This window comes from Anoplolepis gracilipes, chromosome 3 (genome assembly GCF_047496725.1).
Source record: "Anoplolepis gracilipes chromosome 3, ASM4749672v1, whole genome shotgun sequence".
Classification (NCBI taxonomy): domain Eukaryota; kingdom Metazoa; phylum Arthropoda; class Insecta; order Hymenoptera; family Formicidae; genus Anoplolepis; species Anoplolepis gracilipes.
This window is the reverse complement of record NC_132972.1, coordinates 17,726,922-17,734,290: the sequence shown is the minus strand read 5'-3', so window position 1 is coordinate 17,734,290 and position 7,369 is coordinate 17,726,922. Positions and strand designations below refer to the sequence as shown.

The window sequence follows — 7,369 nt, the reverse complement described above, 5'->3', positions numbered from 1 at the left end:
TTAATTATATATATTAATTAAAAATAATCCGATTCACGTCATGTTTGGTGTCGTTTTAATCGTAAAAATCTCATTAATCCATTGAAATTATTTTCAAATCGATAAAATGCGGAATAAGAAATTTTATTTTTTATAATAAGATAATATGTGATGCGAAAAATAATTGATAAAGGAGTCCTCGCCAGCGGGACTTCGTTAGCTATCTCGCTTGCTCCTCGTCCTTTTATTGAATAAAATGTTAGATTTTTATTTCGCATTTTATCGGCTTGAAAATAATAAACGACCCCAAATAAAATGTTTAAATTAAATACAATATAATTAATATAATTAATATAATATTAATTAATATAATATAATACTAAATAAATATAATATAATAAAATGTTCATATTTGTAGAGATAAGGAAAGATCGCCGATGCCGTAGAGAGAGCGAGGACGGACGAGGAGCAAGCGAGATAGCTAACGAAGTCCCGCTCGCGAGGACTCCTTTTTCAATTGGTTTTCGCATCACATATTACCTTATTATAAAAAATAAAATTTCTTATTCTGCATTTTATCAGCTTGAAAATAATTTTAATCAATTAACGAAATTTTTACGATTAAAACGACACCAAAATAAAGATATTTTGTATTTGCTACAACTCTCAAGCTTTATTACTCAACAAGTTATTAACAAAATACTTTATCATAGTGTTTTGAAAAACTTTTGAGGTAAGCTGCAATAGAATATTAGAGAGTTCCATTTATTTGATAGTGACCTTCAAACGACTATTCAAGATCAAACTAATGGCATCATTCTGTGGCCTCCTTCGAACCGAATAACTTTTGTTTAAAACATTTTTCTGTAAAATATATTTTTTACTAATATTTGAGGTCAATATTTCAAATGAGACATCCTTTATATGTATATGTATACAGTGATATGTATGTTTATATGTGTGCGTGCGTGCGTGAGTGCGTGCGTGTGTGTGTGTGTTCATATATTTTAAAGATAGTAACAGAATTTTTTTTAAAGGGAGAAGGGTGACATAAAATGACATAAAATGTCACTTCCACATTTATTTAAAACTGCTTTCATAATTTTACACCTTTTAGTATAAAGCTTTCTCACCACGACAAGGTAGATGTCGAGAAAGTTTTTTGGGTTTTATTGTTACCTAGGGAGGAGGCAAGTAATTCCATTGCTCCTCCACCCTGCAAACGCCCAATATTTGCGATATTCATGGAATTATACAATATTTGTATATTGAAAATATGGACAACAAAAGGCCTCTTCATCGCGTACATTCCCATGACAACGCAATCACAATATATGTATTTTTTTCGTCTCCGACTAATTGCAAATGAGTCATTTGCATTGAGACGTCTTTTTCCAAAGATATTCATTAGAATTTTTACCATTTTGGAAAAGCCGACAGTTCATTTTTTATTATAATGTTTAGAAAATGTTGCCTCATATATTCAACCCGATTAGAATATTTCTCATTACAAGGATTTCCTCCTAAAGCTATAGTTGTAGCAAAAGCTGCAGCATAAATTCCACAACATGTGCCATCAGGTTGTGTTTGAACCTTTTCAAATATTATATTACTTGCACTTATTTGTGGATAACAACGATGAATGTAATTTTTTTCTTTAAGTACCAATTTATCGTATGTACAACCGGGTAGACTGTCGTACACTCGAAGCTTGGTACCGTCAAAAAATATACATCGCCAGTGATCACTGCAGTTTCCCCCAATAATTTGTAAGCTTTTGTCGCTACCATTTGCTTCAATTAAGTGAGGATATTCCAAATATAACACACTTTGTGTTTCGAAACAAGACTTATTTCTTACGACGTGTAAAAATCGATCCAATGATTCGTCGTTTATTTTGCTATGTATAGGTAATACATTATCCTTCACTAAATTAAAAGGAGCAATCGCTTTGTCTAGAAATTCTTTTTGTTTTGCCATATTGTCTGCAGTTAGTTCTTCATTTTTCGAATCACTAACAACGATGCAATCGTCATCTTGCTCTTCACTCAGAGTAATAGCAGCAATATCAGTTATTGTTGCTTCCAATGGCAAAACGTTCGGTTTGAATCTTTTGCTCTTTTCTGGGCCATTTTCGTTTTCATATATATTTCGTCTATTTGTTCGACTTAATTTTTTTTGTGCTGCTACTTCTTTAGCTTCTATAATATATCTTGGATTTCTAATAGGCATATACTTTTATGACGACTGTCCAAGATTTCTGGAAGCATGCATTCATTATAGAAGCGTGTTAAGAAAGAAAGCATTTGATATCTCCAAAAAATATTGTCTACATCAATACGCAATATTTTCATGCTTTTTGGAGTCCAAATGACAAAAATGCAATATTCTCGTCGTGTTATATTCAACTGACCCTGAATTTGATAATAATATTGGTGATTCATTTTGTGTCTTTTTTATCAAAAATAATTTGTAAAGAAGACAATGTTTCAATGGCTTTTTCTGCTGTTAAATTTTCAGCCAACAGAGGACATTTCATTTCCACTAAACCATTTTCATTGATAAGTCCGTCAGGAGATGCACCCAAAAATGGATTTTCAGTATCGATGAATAGCCCGCAAGGTTTCACTTTGTTTAATTTTTTGGCTAGTTCTTTCCTCGCTATTTTTTCATTGTCACGACCATATTTTACAGCTGCATTATCAGTGAATGAAGGATATAAAATGGATTTTACCGTTGATGCGCAAGACGTTGTCGGTCTCATGCGACATACGGTTCCAAAATTGGATGCCGTCAACATTTCTCGTCTTAGTGATAACCATAATTCTGATTCATTTTGATTTCTTGTTCCGAATTCGATTTGTTGCCAGTTTTTCGCATTTTCGAACAATTTTTCTAAATGGTTTTGTCGAAGTTGTTCGAATACCTCAGATGGAAGATCCGGTTTTTGCGATTGCGGACCATAATGAAGATCTGCTCCTGGCTCTGTTTTGAATTTTTTTTTGTCTTCCTTGTTCCTTTCGAGATTCCATGGTTTTTGCAACTTTTATTTGTCGTCTTTTTTCAAGATTCTCGACAATAGGTGGAACAACTTTACACATGTTTTTATGCAATTGAGTAAAGACTTGTTGTGTATTATATTGCACAACTGCTCCCGCAACTCTAGCATCATAAGAGCCTCGTTTGCCAAAATTAATACGCTTTCCACCAATTTCTTTGCAGATTATCGAATTGAATGATTCTGCAGGATTATTGGTGAAATGCAACAACAAGTTATCGGAATAACCGCTTATGTATGTGATAGCACTTTCTATTTTTTGATATAGACCGTATAATTTCAGAGATGGCACATAATTATTTTCGTTTCATCTTCACTCTCTTTACATATACGACCGCGTGCTTCGCATCGCTTATGTTCGCCAAAAACATGGCTAGGAATGCTCAAGATATCTTTTTGCAATTCTATAGCCTTATAATGTTGAGGTATTCGTTCCTTTTTTTTTCGTAGCTCTGCTGCCTTTTCTATTTCTTTTCGGATATTTAAAATACTACATTTATTTAAAATACATTTCGCAGTTGTACAAAGCCACGCTGTCTTTGCGTTTTTGGCTGAGTCGTCTCTGCCACAGCTTTCAGCTTTTTGCACAAATTGCGAAGCAAATGATTGGTGCATTCTATTTTTTTTACCGTCACCATTTGCTCACGATATGGTCTGTTATCAAGAATGGTCTGATATACGCTACTGTCACCATCGGCAATAACCGTTTTATAAATCAGACCATGCATTTCGAGGCTATATTTAAAATCTTCGGCGATTGCATCGTTCTCCATCTTTGTGGAGCTTGTGTTTCGATCAAAATTTTTGTAGCATTTGTGAACTCTAGGTTTTACACTTTTTCGCTCTGCCATATCACATATTGCGCAAAATTTATTGCGAACACCAACAAAGAGAATCTTTTTCGTATGGTAACCAATTATAGCTCCAACACCGGAAAGAGAGTTATAAGCGGTACCAAATGATCTCTTCATCCAACTACCATCTGCTGCAATAGGTATATACGGAATACCGTTTATAGTATCGTTTCTCTCAAGAGCGAGTTGTTTTTCAACTGCGCCAGCCATTTTCATATTATCTAAGGCTGTTTTTTTAAAATCATCAACTAAATTTTCCCTGTATTTAATATAAGATAGTTCGGACATACAAGGAACATTCATGGCTGCACATTGCTCTTGCAGCTGAGCAAAACCAATTCCAACTGTAATAGTTCCTGCTACAGCAGCCGTATTAATATCCATTGTTTCTGACTCTGTGGGTTCAGACCAAACGCTGTCTTCATAATTGCACATTTGGCACTTGAAAAAAAAACTGCGTCTTTAACCCACGGCGACGAGAACTTACGAGTTTCCAATCTTTTTAAATAGGCACTCTATTCCTCGCGCATGATTGTCAAAAGTTCTGTGGATTTCATTCCACATGAAAGAAAAGTCGACAATGCGACGGCCTTCATACATATTTTCCTGGATACGATTCATATCCAAAGGGCCATTATCGATAACAAAATCATTGCTACCTTCGCAATATTCGACATTTTTACTATATGTACTTTTACTTTTTTCTTTATCTACTTGGCATTCCATTACTCTGATATCAATTTCCGAATCCACATCAGAGAGTGATTCCACTGATTCTCGAATGGATTTGTTATTGATGTTCTGAGTAGCAATGACAATAAGATGGCCTTCAGGCAAACTTTTTTGGATACAAGAAGCATTTGGAAGGGCTTTATTATTAATAACAAAAGTATTGTTATTATTGCAATTGTCAACATTTTGATTAAAAATACCTTTCTTTAATGGCTTCATGAACTTTATTACCTGGGTACTAATTTCCGAGTCCATCGTATAAGGTAATTCCACTAATTTATAACAATCGATAGATTCTTTGCTAGTATCCTTTGTAACCACTGTGTTCATGGAGTTATTTTTCTCTTGTGTCCGTGCTAACTTGTTCAACTGCCTCCTGCAAAGAAAAATAAATGAATTATTTTTTGCAAAATCTTGCTCTAAAAATAAAATATGATATATTTATTACATAGTTTTAAAATATATCGTACATAATTTCTTTTAAAAAAGTAAAACTTGCATCTCTGAACAATAAGTACAGTCCTTCGTTTATATTGTTACATAATTATTACTAAAAAATAAAATGGCACAATAGATTATGTTTGGACAATACATATAATGCCATAATTTTTAATAAATCAAAGCGCACATGCAAACCGCATCTGGTATAAAATATTTTTTAAATAACCAGCATACGAATATCGTCTCTGGCATTATTTTTGCAGCAACCAGCACACGAATATCGCCTCTGGCATTATTTTTGCAGCAACCAGTACACGAATATCGCCTCTGGCATTATTTTTGAAGCAACCAACACACGAATATCGCCTCTGGCATTATTTTTGAAGCAACCAACACACGAATATCGCCTCTGGCATTATTTTTGCAGCAAGCAGCACACGAATATCGCCTCTGGCATTATTTTTGCAGCAACCAGCACACGAATATCGCTTCTGGCATTATTTTTGCAGCAACCAGCACACGAATATCGCCTCTGGCATTATTTTTGCAGCAACCAGCACACAAATATCGCCTCTGGCATTATTTTTGAAGCAACCAGCACACGAATATCGCCTCTGGCATTATTTTTGAAGCAACCAGCACACGAGTATCGCCTCTGGCATTATTTTTGCAGCAACCAGCACACGAGTATCGCTTCTGGCATTATTTTTGCAGCAACTAGCACACGAGTATCGCCTCTGGCATTATTTTTGTAGCAACCAGCACACGAGTATCGCCTCTGGCATTATTTTTGCAGCAACCAGCACACGAGTATCGCCTCTGGCATTATTTTTGCAGCAACCAGCACACGAGTATCGCCTCTGGCATTATTTTTGAAGCAACCAGCACACGAGTATCGCCTCTGGCATTATTTTTGCAGCAACCAGCACACGAATATCGCCTCTGGCATTATTTTTGCAGCAACCAGCACACGAATATCGCCTCTGGCATTATTTTTGAAGCAACCAGCACACGAATATCGCCTCTGGCACTAACTACTTATAAAAATATGGATATAAACAAAGGACTGTAATCTTATCTTTCAGAGATGATAATAAACGATTTATATATATATTTATGCTAATGTATGTATATATAAGTAATGACATATAAAATGATAAATAAAAATAATGTAACAAAGTATTGGCAATAAAGAAGGATATGCATTTCAAGCAGTTATAGCAACACGCCAGAATTATTTGATTCCTTTTTCACACTTAGTTTTATTTTCATGAAAAAGGAAGATAAATATATTGAAATCATGCATACATCTCATAGTAACATGTTTTTTTGCTCGATATGAAAACAATTGTTCCATCTAAAATGAACTCAATGATCCTATCATGCTCTCCAAACTGCTTCAAATGCATATCTTCCTTTACAAATTTTTGAGTAAATATCATTTTTTATAGATATACAGGGTAATCCAAAAAGATATTCTGGTGAAAAAAATTATTTAAAAAACCTTATTAAATAAAATAAAATATAACTTATTATTTAGGAATTAGACTATAAAAGTTAATAAAAATGTTTAATTATTTTTCAACTATGACTTTGAAACGTTTCAAAAATTGGTCAATAATCATATGTATATGTCAGATGTAATGCTTTTTACTTCTTCAGTTATGTGTTTCTGAAAAATTTCTAAAACTGAAAGTGTGAAGATTCTCCAGGAACACGTGAATATTACTGAAGTATCACGTGTAATGAAACATTTCTTGAAGATTTTTATAAACTCGTTATTTTTTATGAAAAGAAAATATTTTAAAAATTGTAATCCAATTTTAGAATAATAATAATAATATTTTATTTGTTATTTAATATATTTTACATTTTATTGAAAATAATTTTCCGTCAATGAATTTTTTTGGTTACCATGTATAAAAATAATAAATGATAATAATAAGAGAAAAATAATAATGAGAGAGAGAGAGAGAGAGAGAGAGAGAGAGAGAGAGAGAGAGAGAGAGAGAGAGAGAGAGAGCAAATAAGCGACCAAATGTCTTTGTAAAAATCATAAAGCAATATATTATCAGTTGTATTTATTACTAAGTACTGGGAATAAAGTATCGATGGATTTCTCTTTTTTTCTTATTTACATTATTTATCTCACAACAGTGCAAACGATAAGATATACAGATACTCGCTCACTCATTCTTTTTCTCTCTCATCTTTCTTCCTATAACCATCCCTATCTGTTTATTACATACGTGCTATATGAATAAATGATTATATGTCCACTAATCATAATATTGGATTTTTAATT

At 33.3% G+C, this 7,369-nt stretch overlaps 1 pseudogene; it reads right to left on the bottom strand.

Annotated features, from left to right (window-relative positions):
- Positions 1-1,395: 1,395 nt before the first annotated feature.
- Positions 1,396-4,617, bottom strand: LOC140663635 (uncharacterized; annotated as a pseudogene).
- Between the last annotated feature and the right edge of the window lie 2,752 nt (positions 4,618-7,369).